Raw genomic sequence first — 18,402 nt, forward strand, 5'->3', positions numbered from 1 at the left:
GTTGTGAAGCTGGAAAATCCATGATAAAGATGTTGGTGGGTTTGATGTCCCCTGTGGCCTCTCTCCTTGGCTTGCAGGTAGCTACCTCTTTGCTGTGTCCACACATGGTCTTTCCTCTGCATGCTCATCTCTGGTGTCTCATTTCTGTGTGTGCAAATATTTACTTTCTAGGATGACATCAGTCAGATTGGATAAGAATCCACCCTAATTTCTTCATTTTCACTTAATCACCTCTTTAAAGATGCTGTGTGCAATTTCGGTCACACACACACTGCATTACAGCTTCAATGCATGAATTGTGGAGAACATAATTCAGCCAACAACCCTCCATCCTATGGACTCCAAAAAACTCTATTCCTGTTATACTAAAGTTCTCACAAAACTCAGAGCAAATGGATGAAGATGAAAGTCATGAGCTTGTGACACAGGGCTGTCTTGAGCAGAGACAAGATCCAACCAAATAGATGGTACAAGTATGTTCTTATCCAAAGAAAGACCTCAGACCACTGTACGAGGTGAAATACAGTGTCCCTCACAAAGAGGTCTCCACCTAGAACGTATGCTGGTGCAATTTTCAGACTTCAAATAACCCTAGAAACCAGGGAACATTAAACCACATCCTGTGGGACATCCCCGGCCTGCCATGTTTTTTAAATATCCCTACAACTGATAGCAGTTTTCATATTTTTAAATGGTTACATTGCAGATGGTGCTGTCAGAACCTACATATTATCCCCAACATTGTCTCATGTGTGGCAAAGACTAAAATACTTCTTATCTAGACATTTAAGAAAGAGTTTACCAAATTCTAAAAAGTAATGAACCCTAAAATATTTGAGTAAATGCTGAACCTCAAGCAAAATAGGAGAAATCAAAAATATAAGTGCAACAAGATAACTTTTTATATCTCACAGGTTGGCAAAGGTTTGCACTTTCACCAATGTACTCCAATCGATATTTAGGGCTGGCATTGTAAACTGGTAGAACCCCTCTGGAGGGGAATGTGAAAACAATGGGTAAAAGTTAGAAAGGCACATCCTTTTGACCCAACAATTCCACTTCTGGAAATTTATCCTACGTTCATATGCACACAGGAGCTCAAAGGAGTCTGCACAGGATGCTCGCTGCAGTGTGATTTGTAAGATCAAAATCATGCTGATAACCATTAGAGGTTGCCTGGCTAAAATCCTGCTGTGGAATACTCTATAGCCTTAGAATACTTGGGCAGTGCTCTATGCCTAGGATATCCCAGGAAAGAATAAGAAATGGTGCATGTAGGGGATGGTCTTTGACAAGGGGGACCAGGACAAAAGCCTTACACTTCATTCTCTCCTTTTCCTCTGAGCTTTCCCACATCAGCCAAACAGGGTAGGGAGAGTAAAAGCCCCTCAGGCAGGGCCTGGCCACCTGCTCTGGTCTCTGAATGCAGCCTGGCCTGACAACTTGGCTGCAACTTTGTGACCAACCCAGAGCCAGAACCACAAAACTAAGCGACTGTCAATTCCAGGTGCACCGAAGTGACAAGATCACAAACACATGTTCTTTTACCATGCTCACTATTAGGGAGCAATTTTTATGCAACAATAGGCAATAAATACACTTTGATTTTTGAAATACATTTTCTTGTGGATATTTCAAGTACACAACATATTGATATAGGATACAGGTAGAATAAAATGGTTACTTTGTTTTTCGTAAAATCCATTTAATCGAAGTTTATGAAGCCTAAACTATATATAATCATGGCTATGTTTACCAATTGATTAAAGAAATTTAAATATTGGATGCAACTAATGTCTGAATATTTATTAAATTAATTATCTCCTTAAGTAGATTAATAAAGATTTCAGCTACAAAAGTACTGATGTCCATGGAAATCACAAATGCTGGATGTCAATGAGGACGAAGGAAAGGACTCACGTTAACTCTTCCCTGTGGAGCCATTTTGGAAGCTCCCATCCTATAGGGAGACCATCCACTTTTGGGGAGTTTCCAGGACACGGCCTCAGCGATGTGCGACAGGGGAATTTTGAGGGAGCACTGAGCCTGTCCCTCAAAATCTCCCCAGTTCACCAACCTGAGGTGTTGAGGAAAAGAGGAGGAGCAAAAATAAGAAAAACATGGCCAGGTGCAGTGGCTCACGTGTATATTCCCAGCACTTTTGAAGGCCGAGGTGGGTGGATCACTTGAGATCAGGAGGTCAAGACCACCCTGGCCAACATGGTGAAAACCTGTCTCTACTACATACACAAAAGTTAGCCAGGCAAGGTGGTGGGCACCTGTAATCCTAGCTACTCAGGAGGCTGAGGCAGGGAGAATTGCTTCGACCTGAGAGGCTGAGGTTTTAGTGAGCCGAGATTGTGCCACTTCATACATCATGGGTCTGAGAAATGCCTCATTCGTTATTTTGGGGCCAAGAGCAGAAAGGCTCTGCTGCAGGTGCAGGCAGGGGTGTGAGTGTCCTGCTATTGGGACTGAGAAACTAGCAGACTCTACCATAATAGAGGAACTGGACATAGGAACTGAAACCTTGTGCTTAAGGCAAGGCTTCAGAGGAGAATCCTACTGTAGACCCATGGGATTTAGCAACAAGTCTATGTCATGTGCAGTTGCGAATTATTTCTCTTTTGAAAACAACCTCTGAGAAGCTACTGGGCTTCTCAGCAGTGCCAGGTGGGTCACAAGGAAGAGGGGATCTGGGCAGACTTCACAGTGTCCCCTCCTCTGGTTTGCTCTGTTGGGAATCACAGGCTGCCACACAGCCTGGGGCCAGGACCTCAGCAGGGCTGGGCAGCAGTTCTGGGGCCTGATCCAGACCGTTGATCTCAGGAGTTGCCCTGTCCAACCATATGACCATTCAGGAGCAGGACAGTGGACAGAGGTTGCCTCTGTCTGTGTTTCCACCCAGGCCCTCATTCTCTAACTCACACAACAGCTCCAAGTTACCAGATGATTCTGGTCCTTCCAGGCCATGTCTCTGCCTGATGTACACTCTGTAGGGACTCCTGGAGGGGGCTGGAGGGAAGGGCAACCTGAAAGGCTCAGATCCAGTTGAACTGGGCCAGATTCACTCATGGCTTTATCCACAGGCCTCCCGGGGCTGAAGCAAGAGGGTGGCAGAGGCTGGGAGGGTGTTTTGGTCTCACTTCCCCATCTGCCTGTGTCACTGTGGGATGATCACTACTACTGTCCCACACCTGACAGTAATAGTCAGCCTCATCCCCGGCCTTGACCCCGCTGATGGTCAGGGTGGCGGTGTTCCCTGATTTGGAGCCAGAGAATCGATCAGGGATCCCTGAGGGCCGTTCGCTATCATCATAGATGACCAGCACAGGGCCTGCGCTGGCTTCTGCTGGTACCAGTGCACAGCTTCACTTCCAATGTTGTCTCCCCCACAGGTGATCCTGGCCGTCTGTCCCTGGGACACCGACACCGAGCGTGGCTGAGTCAGCTCATAGGAGGCCGCAGAGCCTGCAAAGGAAAAGAAAGAAAAAAAGTAGAGGTTAACTTGCTGGTGAAAGACCCTTTTTATGAAATCCTTGCCCTCCTGATGTGGACAAGTTCCGGAGAGTCTGTTAACCCTCAAGGTAACCCCTGCGATCAGCCCCAGTGCCAGTGGCCCATGGACTTTCCTGTTGCGTGGAGCCTTTGAACTGAAAACCCACTACTCTCTCCTGGCAGGTGCAGCCGCTCAGGCTCTCACAAGGCCTTGAGCAGAGTGTGCGGGGAGTTCAGCCCCAACAGCCCCCACCCTGCAGCAGGGTCATGAGCATCCTGCCCACCACAGGCAGGGCCCCGCTGAGCTCAGAGTCAGGGCCACGCTGAACCCGGAGCCCTTGGTCTGGGCAGGTTGGTGAGACCCTGGGGGCAGCACCTGTAAAGTGAGCAAGGAGGCCGAGGAGGAGAAGGGTCCCGGCCATGGCTGAGGCACCGCCAAGGTTGCTTCCCAAAGTCAGGCTGGGCAGGTTCCTCTCAGGCCTCTCTTATACCTTTGCTGAAGAGAACAGAGCGTAATGCAAATCAGCAGAGTCAGGAGCTGCTGCTGGAGATCTGTGGTTTCCAGTGAAGGGCTCAACCCAAAAGGAAACAGAGAGAGGAGGGGTGGCCCCTGCTTACCCACCCCCTCAGCCCGTGCGATTTTCCTTCACCCACTGGTCTCATGATCTGGGCTCACATCTTTACCCAGATTGTGCCCAGCCTTGCTGCTTGGCTGGGTTGGTCACGGAAAAGCTCAGAGCTGAGTTTCTCTTCATTCTCTAGGGGATACAAAGTTCTTCCTACGGGATAGTGCTTGGCCTTGTTCAAGAGGATGCCAGAGTCACAGTGGTGATGGGGGAATTACCTGGAGTCCACAGTTCCCTCCTCCCTTCCATCCTGGCTCAGGAGGGAGGTGGTTAGCTTTTGTCTGTGTCTCTAGAAATGTCCTGGTCATAAATATGTTATGCCAGATGTGAGATGTCTGGTATAGGCCTAAATCCATTTTGAAGACACATGCAGAGCCCAGTGCAGGACCCTCTTCATTCCCACTCTACAGGGGCCAGCAGAAGCCTTGGACAGGTCCGGGCCTCACCCCAGGGCACAGCTCCTCAGTACTAGGGGAGACTGAAATTCCTTGTTTGCCAAGTGCACACGGAGTGATGCAAGATCCATGGGATGTGATAAGTTTCTACCTTGACTGTGAGTTCTAGTGCCAGGTCATAGGTGCTGTGCCTCGGTATCACCAGGGTGCTTTCAGGACCAGGGACAGATCAGCATGGGAAGGAGATGTTTGCTTCATGAGAAAATGAGAAGGGACTGCAAACTCCAAGACCCTGGGAATGAGTGTTTATTATAACGAAGTTGTCTTCAGTTGCTGGGAAAATGTATCAATGGATAAAAACTGAAATCAAGGAAAGGTTAATGAGCAAGTATTTTGTGCCTCATAAGGAAATCAAGAGCTGTAATTTGGGGGGTTCACCAGGACAGACTGGGAAGAGTGGACATGGAGGAGTGGCCAGGGAAGGAGAAGTCCCTATGTCTGCAGGACAGGAGCTCCCAGAGCAAAGGGCAGAGAGGTAGGATATGTTTGACTACAGAATGGGATGGCATATGTGACCGTGAGGTGGGGGCCAGGCTATGGGAAGAGGCAAAGTGCCTGAATCTGTGTCAGAAAAATAGACACCATCTCCAAGAGTCAGATCTGAGAACCAGGAAGTCAGAAGACTTTAAACATCAGTGTCAAGGACAAGTACTCTAAGAAAAGAAGAACCTCTTTCCCTCCAGGTCTCAGGTCACGGTCACTGACCCTCCCTGCATGGCAGCATCTCCCTGATGCCCAGGCCCACCCCATCCCCAGGAGTTTCTGCCAGGTTGCTCTCTGCTGCCCCCTGGTGGTCTCTCTACGCTGGCTGCTGGAGGCTCAGGGGCCTCCTGGGTCCAGGTGTAGATTCAGAATCTGCTGCTCAGTTCCCTGATTCCTTCATTCATGGATTGCTGACCTCAGGGAAGAAATTCCTTTTCTCCATGTGGCCCCTTCCTGCCTCAGGACCTGGCACAAGGCACTCAGATTCCTGATGGAAATACAAACACTCACATGTGGAGGAGGAGGTGACAGGGCCCTCCTGACTCCTGGATTTCCTCAGTGTTCCCTGGCTGGGATCCAGACAGCATGAAACCTGAAGGGGCACAAACTTGAAAACAAAAAGAAGACCAGAAAGCCCTCTTGTTCAGGATTGAAGATAGGAAAGGAAATTATTTGACTCAAAGTGAAGGTTGAGTCTCCTGTACAAGCAGGTAGTTGACACCTGTGTTCTCATCTCTTTTATACCAGCGCCCCTCCCTGGTTTCACACCAATGTCATAGGGATGGAGATGGGGCTTCCTGCACCAGGTCACTCCACAGCCCCTGTAACCTGAAGGGGTGCAGACCGGCACTGTTCATTCACAATATGTTGTGAGCCTCATGGGAAACCGAATGTCTAGTCATCGCATTAGAAATACAAAGAGAAGAAGAAAATGAGTTAAATAATATACTTTATTTACCTAGCATATCAAAAATAGTATCACTTTCATATGTAAGTTAAGTACAATTATTTAGGAGACATTTTCTATACTTTGCATGGCTACTGTTACTATGTTTTGAAGAATCTGTGGAGATTGTGTGGTTGATGGAGATGTGAATGGGTTTCCTGTTGACAAGCGTGGGCTGTGGTGGCTTTTTAAGTATCAGCTTTGATAGCCTGAAGGAGGGGTGGAAAGAATGATTTTTTTGCACAGGGTGTGGAGGGTGGAGGTGGGCAGTGTCCATCCTGCAGCTCACCCTGTGGGTACATTTGTGGTCCCTGCATGGGGTAAGGCTTCTCCTCCTGTTCCGGGTTTCCCTGCAGGAGGATCTGACTCCAACTCTCCCTCCGAACCCAGAGCACCTAGTGAGTCAGGCTCCCTTTTCATTCCATACAAATGCAAGAAACACTCAGATCTCATTGGGCATCTGGATACTCACAATGCTAATTTAGGAATAAACGGGTGCTTTCCAGTGTACAGTGGCCTCCTGAGGTCCCACATGGCCCATGTTGGGGATGGCTGGTGATCTTAATTTGGGTTCCCTGGAAGCAGACTCTGAGATGGGGAACTGCATGCACAGAAGTTGTGAAAGGAGGTGAGGGAAGCAACACCGGGCAGGAGACCCCGACCCTCATTGAGGTCTCAGTCTTTCCCACAGGGAGCTGTGGAGCTAGGAGGAATTTCAGGTCCTCCTATATTGAGGCAGAGTCTTGAGATCTTGGCCTCAGGCAATCTTGAAACCTAACCTCACTGAGGAAGAGCATAAACCTGGAGGAGGCAATTTTCTGCTCTGAGTGGCACTTCCCAGTGAAGGCACATCTCTCAGCTGCCACAAGCTCCCAAAAGTGCTGGGTGGGTGAGAACAGAAAAAAGAATCTGGGCAGATCCCACAGTGTCCAGTCCACTGGATTTTCTGTAGAGAATGACATGAGCCTGAGCTGGGCAGTTCTGGGGACTGATCCAGGATATTCAGGCCAAGGACTGGATTGTCATTACCTGTGGAAATCCAGAGACCAGCTGAGGGATGTCCACCTCGGTCTGATTATTCAACCAGACCCCATTTCCCTAAGTCACAGCTGAGTCCCCAAACCCCAATACATCCTGGTCAGCTAAGTTCTAAATCCACTCTTGATGCCCCCTCTTCAAAGTCTGCCTGGAGGGCTAGAGAGACTCAGATCCGAGGGTCTCAGATCCACGTGAATGGGGCCGGCCCTGCTCATGAATTTGTCCACAGTCTTCCTGGCTGGAGGAAATTTCCCATCCTGGTCATTTCCTCTAAATGATGGATTGTGTCATTAGGACACTTGTCACCTATTTCAGTGAGAATAGTTGAATCATGTAAGGAACCACTCACCCATGTGGAGTCATCAGGACATCTGGTCTCATTTCACCCATGGTACTGATCCTTCTAGGCCATCCCCTTCCCCACAGTGGACCAGCCATTGCCATCCTCATCTCTGCCATTGTTTATTTATTTTCCCATCAATATTTTATGTAAAATGGTAAAAAGCACCAGGGTTCTCTATCTAGCGTGGTTTTCTGGTGCCTTTTACAAGTTTACATGAAATATTGATGGGAAATCCAACTGTAAGCCCCATGGTTTCTGTGAGAATCCCAGGAACACAGTCTTTGCACAGGGTGTGGTCTCGGTAGAGTGGTGGTCCCTGATCCCTGCAATGAGATATATCCTGTCACTGAGCCAAAGACCACCTGGTGGCCAGAGCTGTGGCCTGAGGCAGGTGAGAATTCCCTCCCCTGTGGAGACCATCTCTTCAAGGAGGCTGGGGATGTCCCATCCAGGAACCAGGGTCCTGAGTGCGCCACCCCACCCACCTGAGACTCCCTGAGCACAGAAGCCGCCCCCTGAGTCAGAGTATGCCTGGATCTGGAAGGAAAGGCAGAGAGAGAAGGGGTGGGGGAGCCTGTGGAAGTGCCCAGGACTGAGGACTCAGCTTCTCAGAATGTTGCTGAACAGAGAGGGACAAGACCCTGAGAGGGGCAGGAGGCTCAGGCAGCAATACTAGATGAAGGGCTCAGTCCCTGGAAACCCTTTTTCCTCACACTGTGCCCTCCTCCTAGAGCACTTTGACCTCGGGGCATCTCCCAGGGAATCCCAGCCCTTTAGGAGCTGCCCAGGCTGACACCAGAGCCCAGGCACCTCCAGCTGCATTTCCCAGGTGAGGCCCTCACTGTTCCCCGTCTCCTGTCATTTGGGAGACGCCGCGTGAATGCAGCACTCAGGACGGGGTTACTGCAGCCCGAGGGGATAGGATGCACTTTACTGGGCTTCCAGACCCAGGACTGATCCTCAAACACCTGTTGAGCCTTCAGGGCAGGCCTCCCTATTAGACTCCTCCTGGGCAGCCCCAGACTAACTTCTGGTTGCAGCTCTGCTGCCCCCTGCTGGTGAGGAAGATGGAACCCAGGAGCTTCCCTCCTCCAGGTGACCACAAAACACCTGACACCTGGGAGGCTGAGAACTATGGAGTCCAGCGTCAGTCTGTGCCATATGTGAACCCTTCTGGCTCAGCACAGAGAGGTGGTATATATGGTTGCAGGGAGGTGGGGCAGGTGCATTTCTGGTAACTGAGTCTCAGGTTGAAATGTTTTTCTCTGTTCCATGGTTTTTGATTACAGAATACAGAGTGAAGGATAAACTGTAGCTCTTCTGTGAAAAACCTAAGTGCAGTGAAATGCGGTTCTACCCACATGTACTCCTGCTTCCCATGTATCCTGAACAGAAGATTGATTTTCCCACTCCAATAAGAACTGCTGCACTGTAACTGGAGCACCTGATGTTTCTGTCGCTAAACCTCAGTTGTGTACTTGAACGATCATAACCGTCATTGTCATGGTATTTTTTCTATGGATCGTAAGAACAGGAAGATTAAGGTAGAAAATTATGACCATAAGTAGGTGGGACCTTTCCGTGTTCAACCCACAAACGAGAAACTCTATAGCATTCCCTACAACTGTGATTTAATCAGCATGGTTTTATTTTTCCTTATAAACTTAAATATTTATCAAAAGTTAACATTTCAGTGATTAAAATTGATAGTTTTATTCCATAAGATTTTGATCATTTTTACATATTTGATATGAAACTCTGCTTCTTATTGCTAGAAGGCCTTTCCTTCCCTGTAGGAATAATCAAAATGACTTTTAACCCACATTAGGCCCCTGTTGGATCGCAGGCCCCAAGTGGATTCCTAGGCCCCAGGTGCACATCAGGCGCAGGTGTACAAGCAAGCCCTGGGTGGGCTTACCTGTGTACAGGTAAGGAGCTGACCTGGGGGGAGGGTGAGCGGCCAGCAGCCCAGGCGATTCCGAGTAGGTCTTATGGAACGAAGGAGCCAAGGATACAGAACCTTAAAGAAGTGAGTTCAATTCCTTGGCGACAGACCCTCAAAGAACTTAGAACTCTGGTAACCAGGCACCCACATCCTAGGGACAGCCCCGCAGCCTGCTCCCTTGGTGGGAGACGCTCAGGAAAGCATGATGTTCTCATGCTGCATCCCCACATCTCGAGGTTCGTGCTTCAGGAGGGCCCCGAGCGAGAGCCTTTCCCACGATGCAGACGCAGGCTCATCCCTCACCCAGGTGCCTCTGGCTGAAGGCGCCCCCAGGTATCACAGGGCAGCCCAGAGCAAGCCCCACCCAGGCCAGGCCTCACCTGTGATCCCATTGGGGCCATATGTGGGCATTGTTCTTGTCCAACCAGAGCCTCTGCTCTTCCTCGAGGCACAGGCACACGGTCAGGTGGCCTATAGTGTCAGAGAGTTTGCGGCGGGGGGCGGGGAGCTGGTGTTTTCCCTATAGACTCAGAGACTTGGCAGGGGTAGTGTTTTGGAATGCAATTCCTTAAATTCAGTGAGGTTGATTCTGTGTGTGGAAATTCCAGTGGAAAGTGACTGACATTGGTGACTCTTTCTTCTTTTTCAACTCCTGCTCAATGTACAGCAATACAGGACCTTCCAGCACCATCTGATGAGCCAGTGCCAGCACTAGGGGAAGAGCCCCCGTCAGGGACAGAACTGGAGCTAGTGGCAGCTTCAGAGCCCTCCTGCCCCTGCCCTGGTCTTGCCCAGCACTAGCCCATTAAGCAGCTGCCTGATCTCATGGCACCTGCTGTAGCTATAGGCCTCAGCCCTGGAGCTGAAAGTATGGCTGGAGCAAGAGGTAGAAGAGAGGAGGTGGCCAGCATGGCTCCAGCCATGATCTCCCACGCTGCTGTCAGTCCTGGGCACAGTGGGAGACATGGAGGCATAGACCCGGGTGTGTGGCCTGAGCTCCTCTGCCTCACTGGAGAGAGGCTTCTCTCATTTGGCAGAGCTGCAGCCCAGCAGCTGGAACGCCTGCTGCTGCTGGGATTGTTTGCCTGCCTGCATGAGACGTTGGAGGGCAGGAAAAGAAGCCTGCCAGGAGGGGTTCCAGCAGCTCCTCCTGCTCCCAGAAGCGGCTTCTTCCTCCAGGCATGACGGTCTGTGCTCAGCTGGGCATCTGTGATGTTTCCCCTTGAGGTGCTGCCCAGGACGCACTCTACTTGACAGGTGGGTACGGGTTAGGAGGCCAGGGGCATCTCCAAAGGGTATAGAAACTGAAGCTTCGAAACTCAGCACTTGTGCCCCAAAGTCACCATGCCATGCCGCCACTTGCCCAGAATTTATTCATAGTGTTAAATTAAAATTTCTACAATGGCATTTGAATAAATGTTGACTTTTTGAAACTTCATGTCTTCTTTAACTCCCTGATGTTGTCAGATGGTGTTTTTGAGGTCATCCTGAAATCTCTGATAGTTGTGTCACTTTGCTGTGGTTGTTTATGCGATGGAATTACCATCTAATCAACTGTTATTGGAAACTTTTCAGGCACGGCTTTTAGGAGACCTTGACCTACTTTAGCTTGTTTTTACTCTCTGGTTTATTGTGGAAAGAGGGATCACGTAGGTCCATTCCTCCAGCAGATCAATCGCCTCTTGCCATCAAAGATTTGGCATCAGTGATTCCAGAAATTATGTGTACAAGTTGTTATGTTGGTACTTTAGCCAATTTCTGGGTGCCAACATAGAACATCACAGACTAGGTAGCAGGGAAACAAATTTATTTCTCATGGTTCTGGAGATGGTAAGAACCAAGGTCAAATGGTCAGCAGGTTTCATGTCTGTTGAGGGCTTGCTTCCCGGTTCATAGGCTGTCATCTTTATACTGTGTCATCACATGACCAAAGGGATGAGGGAGCTCTCAGCAGTCCCTGTGATAGGAACACTGTTCGCATTCATAGTCTCAGCTTTCATGACCTAATCACCTTCCAAGGCCCCACCTCCAAATCCCATCACATAGGCAATTAGATTTTAACACATGAATCTGAGGGGACCGTAAGATTTTGTCTATAGCATCAGGTCACCCTGAGTCCTTTGCACTCACAGGAAATCTCTAATCTTCTACAAGTATTTGCAGGTCCTCTCTGGGTTTAGAGAAATCTTTAATTGCAGCTTTTGATTCCACTGGGTCCAAGCTTAAATTCTACATTTGTCCGCATAACTTGTTCATGGGACAGAGGGAACTTTAGTGGCAACTGACCATTTGGAGCTTTAGGAGAATCGATGGAGGAGGGCTTGGATGTGGATGAAGAGAAGTGGAGGAAGGAGAGGACGATTGTGCAGATGGAGAGAGAGCAGAAAGTGAAAGGGGAAAGAACCTCTGGATAACAAGAGGGCAACTCTGGTCATCTAGATAACTGGTCAACTAGAGGGCACGAAGGTTAATTTTCCTTGGATTCTAAACTCGGATCCCATCAGCATCACCTGAGGAGCACATTTTTCAATGCATGTTCCTCAGTTCTGGACATTTTGATTTCATAAATCTGGAGTTATGCCAATTTATCTGTACTTATCATAATAATTTTGGATAATTCCAATGAAATTAGACAATAAAGCAGAGCTTGGCAACCGCTGGTTTGGGATGTATACCTGGAAGACATTTGATTATATAACATAATCACAGAAAACTGAGGAGGAATCGTTTATTTAAAAATGCTTGCATATAATTCAACTCTTCCTGTGTGTGTAGTTTGACCATATATTTGGTATCTACAATACCAAGATTGTAAATGTGCAGAAAGTCTTTTAAAAACCAAGTAGACAGAAGAAAGCAGTTGCAGAGAAAAGACAACTGACAATTGTCTGGTAAGAAGAGAACAGAAGAGAAGGGGAAGGAAGTAGCATATTTTCATACATTATTTGATGGCATCTAAATTATAAGCTCCAAAGGTGTTTGTAAGAAAGTCAATAATACAAGTCGTCAGAGTGTAGAGAGTGTAATGCCAACACTGATTTGCTGGGATAGAGAAGTGTACTCTGTCTTGATGCGTAATGCTAACCAGGTTCAAAAGAAAGAGTCATTCTTTAAGAAGTGTGAGTTGTATTGCTGCTGAATTACTTTATCTCATGCCTAGTTCAAAATAAAAGGGCTATAAAGTGCTTAGGTTGAACATAAAGTCCTCTGCTATCGGTAACATCTTCAGGAGCCACATTAGAGGAGGGACAGGTGGCAATGCTGGAGTGGATGACTCTTTGTATTAAACCAAATAGTATGGTACATATTTTATTAAGAAATCTGTTAAAATGAAGTAAAACTCAGGTTCATGTTCTTAATAGGCACACTATTTGCTATGGCAGCAAGAGCAAAAGGCCTATGTACCAGAAATGTACATTAATTACAAACATTTTCATATTAAAAAAACAATGTGAACATCTATATGTGACAGTAACTCCTGTGCCCGAAATAGTTTTAACTGAGATTGAAATAATTTTCTACACAACATGCTATCACTGTATTCTGAGATGATACATTATTTGTGTATGGACACTATAAATATTAACTTATTTAAGTTATTCATTATTTATTCAAAAAATGATTCTGTGGGATCTACAAAATGTTGGTTATGGCACTGGATGTAGAAGTAAGACAAAATATCATTTTTTTAGTTTATGATTAAAAACAAAAATATATGTTAGGTAGAGGTTGTACTACTAAAAATAGGCAGAGACTGACTTGCTAATAAAACATTCAGGAAACCAAGTGTGATAATTTTTAATAATAATCACTATTTTAATACAAGTCTCTTGTTTTTTCTCATGGGAATACATTACGATGTGGAATTTCTGGTGTCTGGCATCTGAATGTTTAAGTATAGCAGGCGTGGTGAGTTTTCCAAAGACATTTTACCAGCTTACTTACTCACTGGTAACTCAATAAGATATTACGTGGAACCACATCCTCTCCAGCAACCTCTAGTGTCAATCTTTGTAGAGTGTGTCCATTAAATGGGTATGGGTTTTGCAGGTGATTATTCTGTTATTGAAAGATAATAGGATACACAGCTTTAAAAAGCGAGGCATGCAGAGGTGCATGTTTAGAGTGCGTCCTGACCCCGGAATTAAAACTAATCTGATTTGTGCCTCCACTGTTCAATAAAAAATTTCCTTAAGAATCCAGAGGGCCGGGCACGGTGGCTCAAGCCTGTAATCCCAGCACTTTGGGAGGCCGAGACAGGCGGATCACGAGGTCAGGAGATCGAGACCATCCTGGCTAACACGGTGAAACCCCGTCTCTACTAAAAAATACAAAAAACTAGCCTGGCGAGGTGGCGGGCGCCTGTAGTCCCAGCTACTTGGGAGGCTGAGGCAGGAGAATGGCGTAAACCCGGGAGGCGGAGCTTGCTGTGAGCTGAGATCCGGCCACTGCACTCCAGCCTGGGGAAATCACTCCAATATGGTTTCTCACCTACTCACTGCAAGAAAATTGCTGTTATCAAAGCATAAACGGTATCCATGTTGTGAAATGATGAATTGAAGCATAATTCCTCAGCCTTTGTCTTAATTTATTTATCAGTAGCATTGAACGCAGTCGATCTCTCCCTCTTTTTTCCAAAACTTTCTTTGAGAGAATTCCAGAACACTTAACCTACTTTCCTCTTGACATTTTTGATAATTACCCCTAGTACTTTTGGGCTGGTTTCTTCTCATCTTTACTACTTTTTGGGTATTAGATAACCACTAGACTCAGGATTTTCACTTAAGTTTCTTATCTTTGCTTTCTTACCAATTTTTGTGTCATACATTCCCTGATATTTTCTTTGATACCATAACACTAGACCACACCCAACACTGTCTGGCTTCTCCACTTGGATGTGGTTTAGGAATCTCAAAATTAGTAAGTCCACATGGAGCCATTGACACTCCCCAAACTTTCTCTTCCCCATTCTGGTTAATGGCACTTCCCATTTTATAATTTCTCACCTCAATATTCTTGGTGTCCCCTTTTAATTCTTTGTCTCTGCAGCTCTCTCTGTGTCATTGTCTCTCTGTATCTGTCTGGTTCTCATTCTCTCTCTCTTTTTCTCTCTCTCTCTCTCTCTCTCTCTATCACACACACACACACGCATACACACACACACACACACACACACACATTTTCAGATCTGACACGTATGAAAATTCTGCCAGCTTTACCTTTAAAGTGAAGTCATTCCAAATGGTATCTGCAAATTCGCCTTCCCACCCTCACCACTTGCTGCTTATAGTACTTCCCTCACAAGACCAAAGCTCCACTGCAGAGATTTCTTGGGGGAAACAAAGAGCACAATTACACATTCTTATTTCAGGGACCCTCAAAATACAGGCTAGCCATATTCTCTATGAATTCAAGCTTCTATCATCGCTCTATTTTTCAATCCCGACTTCACACAGCAAACACAGTATGCAGTTAGAATTCCAATCCATATCACAACACTCCTGTTTTAAAGTCCCTGATTAATTACTTCTTTTCTTCCACGTTAGGATTTAAGCTTAATGAAGCTGGGCAACTTTGTATATTTTACCACTGACCTGTCTTCAGAGCTGGAGGTCACTTGGTGTAAAGTAAATGATCAGTAAATATTTTCAAATAGCAGAATCAATGATAAATACTTTTACTTCTTTGAGTATACATTTAGACTTAAAAATCAAGAAAATAGATTCATCAAGATAATTCTGTTTTGATATTGTTATCTCTTGATTAGATTAGCTTCTTAGTAAAATTTCAGTGTGGGAAGCTGTACGCATTCTCTAAATTTTAAAATAAAATGCAAGGAATTTAAATATCTGCTCCTTTTATTTAAAGGATAAAAAAAGACAAGTTTATCTTTTAAAATACGTTTTATATGTGCATACAATCTAAATGTATTTTTCTCTCTTAACCCCTGAATCCTTTTTAAAGGTATTCATGTCCTCATTTTAAAAATCCACTTCAATGATAACATTTTAAAATATATTTGCAACTTCCTTAAGAATATCTTGGCATTCCATTGAACAGCTTGCCAAATAAGACATTAGATTAGCAGTACAATTTCCTCTTAATTCTTTAATTTGTTTCATCAAATTTATAAATTTCCTACTCTCAACTCATAATTTCATTCAAGTATAATAAATCCTACTTGACCTTTGTGGGGTTTTCATATCATATATTTATTATTGAAAATGGTTTTGATATCTGAATCAGAATTTTGTAATTGTATTGCTTGTTAGACTGCTCTGTAAAATCTTTTATTGTTTTGATTTTGTTGTTTATTGATTACAGAGTGGCACTACTATTGTAAAGCTTGAAAGATTTTCCTTCCTTCCTTCCTTCCTTCCTTCCTTCCTTCCTTCCTTCCTTCCTTCCATTTTCTTTCTTCCTTCCCCTTCCCTTCCTCCTTCCTTCCTTTCTTCCTTCCTTATATAAAGCTGTTCTCATATAATGAGAATTGAAGTGAAAAAAATAATACTAACCTCAATATAGAATGATTGGTTCATTATTTGATATACCCTGTGACTTTATAACATAAACAATTGTGTTATCATTCCATGAGGTTCATCATTTGTTACATTTAAAACCAGAATAATTTCAAATTTGATGTGAAATGTGTCCCTTAGGGAAATAAATTTCAAGGTACAACCCCCTACTATCTATATCTATATCATCTATATCTGTGTTAGGCCACAGATGCAAAGGCATTCTTCTAGGCCTTCTAAATTTTATTGGATCACACAAACATTGACACTATGGTGATAGACACAGAGAGATGTTAATATTATTCAGAAAACCATTTCATTTCTAGTGTGATGAATGACCGATTCAGGTGTTGGTGGTCTTAGGCGTTATTTCCCAATAAGGTCCATATTTTTGCATGTGAAAAATAGTTACTAGAGGGAGAGAAAAGACAGAGCACTCTCATTGTTCTCAGAGAATCAGACTAGAGAAATATGAAGTCACTTATCTTCACCAGCATTTGTATTTTTTGTCTTTTCGCTCATAGCCATTCCAGGTAGGGTGAGATTGTATCTCACTGGGGTTTTGATTTTCATTCACTTGCTGATTAGTGATGTTGAACATTTTTCTCATATGTTATTGACCATTTGCATGTCTTCTGTTGAGAAAAGTGTATTCAAATTCTTGGCCCACTTTTTAATGGTATTATTCATTTTTTATGCTAATGAGTTGTTTCAGTTTAAAAAAATTTTTTTTATACTGAATATTAGCTCTTTGTCTGGTGAGTAGTTTGCAAATATTTTCTGTTCTTCTACACATTTTCCTTACTTTATTGATTGTTTCCATTGCTTGTCAGAAGCTTTTTAGTTTAATAAAGTCCCATATCGCTATTATTTGTTGTTGACTTTGCTTTTGAAGTGTTGGCCATACCATTTTTATCTAGACCAACGTCCTAAAGAACTTGTTCTTCCCCTGTGTTCTCTAAGTTTCCTTCTAGTAGTTTTACAGTTTGGGGTCTTATATTTGGATCTTTAATCCACTTTTAGTTGATATTTTTATGCTGAGAGGGGTAAGTGTCTAGTTTCCTTGTTCTGTACGTAAGTATCCAGTTTTCTCAGCACCATTTATTGAAAATTGTGCCATTTTCTCAGTGGATGTTCTTGTCATCTTTGCTGAAAATCAGCTGGGTATAGATATTCAAATTTATTTCTGTGTTCTCTACTCTGTTATATTGGTCTCAGTGTCTGATCAAATGCCCATACCATCCTGTTTTGGTTACTATAGTTTGTAATGTATTTTAATTCTAGTAGTGTGATATCTTCAGCTGTGTTCTTTTTGCTCAGTATTGCTTTGGCTATTCAGGGTCTTTTCTGGTTTCATACCATTTTTTTTACAGATTTTTTCATTTCTGTGAATAATGTCATTGGTATTTTGATAGGAATTGCATTGAGTTTGTAGATTACTTTGGGTAGTAAGTTTTCTCATTTAATATTTTCTAAATATAACTTCACTGACTCAGGCTTGTATTACTTCTAATAAGAAATCCACTATTATCTGAGGATGGTTAATGGGTCAAAAAACCTGTAAGAAATAATAAATAAGGCCACTATTTGACAGCACAACAGGATGACTATAGTTAATTACAAATTAATTGCATGTTTAAAAAAGCGGAAAGAGTGTAATTGAATAGTTTATAACTCAAAGGATAAATACTTGAGTGAATGAATATCCTATTTTCCATAATGTGGTTATTTCACATTGTGTGCCTGTACCAAAACATCTCAGGTACCCAATAAAATATACTCCTACTGTGCAGACACTAAAATTTAAATAAAGGTTAAAAACCAAGCCTTTTCTTGTCATTGTGTTGTTCACCCGTATCTGTCTCTCTCTTTCTCTGTGTGTCTTTGGGACGTGTTAACCTTTTTGAATAGTAGGTTTCTAGTTTTCACAAAATTTGGGTAATTTTGGTCCTTATTCTTTCAAATTGTATTTCTACCTTTTCTCTTCCTGGTCAATCTTATCTCCTTTAATGACTTTAATATACCAATTTAGGCAGTTGAAAATGTCCTAAAGCTCACTGATACTTGTTTATGCTTTTGTGCTTCATCTTGAACAGCTGTCATTGCTATATCTTCAAGTTCACGCATCTATTCTTTACAGCATCTAATCTGCAATCAGTCTCATTCAGTGTATATTTTATTATGCCATATTATGGATTATTTATAAAAGTATAACTTGTGCCTCTCTTTACCTTTTTTATGTCTCTATTTAACATGTTTTTTCAATCTTGTATCCTCAGGAACAAGTAGAATAGAATAGAATGATGAGAATTGCTCTTTTTATACTTGTTTATAAGGTCTATCATGTGTGCAACTTAATTATCACCTTGGATTGATTCATTTTTCTGTCTGATATAGCACATATTTTCTTGTCATCTTGCAGGAAATATTGACGGGATGAAGACATTGTGCATTTTTCCTGTTGGATTTAGAATTATTTTACATTTCATTCTCTACTTTTGTCTTTTATGATTGAATTCAGTAAAGTTACATGAAAACTGCTTGGATTTT

At 44.0% G+C, this 18,402-nt stretch overlaps 1 protein-coding gene and 1 pseudogene across 2 annotated transcripts in view; both read right to left on the reverse strand.

The window, feature by feature from the left end:
* LOC106996055 (immunoglobulin lambda-1 light chain-like) overlaps positions 1–18,402 on the reverse strand; it is an 801,838-nt gene that overhangs the window by 349,652 nt on the left and 433,784 nt on the right. The window lies entirely within an intron of this gene.
* On the reverse strand, positions 1,543–4,033 carry LOC144331911 (immunoglobulin lambda variable 3-21-like; annotated as a pseudogene). The gene is made up of 2 exons (XR_013399514.1): positions 3,875–4,033; positions 1,543–3,471 (listed from the first exon to the last, which is right to left on the reverse strand). The product of XR_013399514.1 is annotated as an immunoglobulin lambda variable 3-21-like (transcript).

Source organism: Macaca mulatta, chromosome 10, assembly GCF_049350105.2.
Source record: "Macaca mulatta isolate MMU2019108-1 chromosome 10, T2T-MMU8v2.0, whole genome shotgun sequence".
NCBI classification, from domain to species: Eukaryota; Metazoa; Chordata; class Mammalia; order Primates; family Cercopithecidae; genus Macaca; species Macaca mulatta.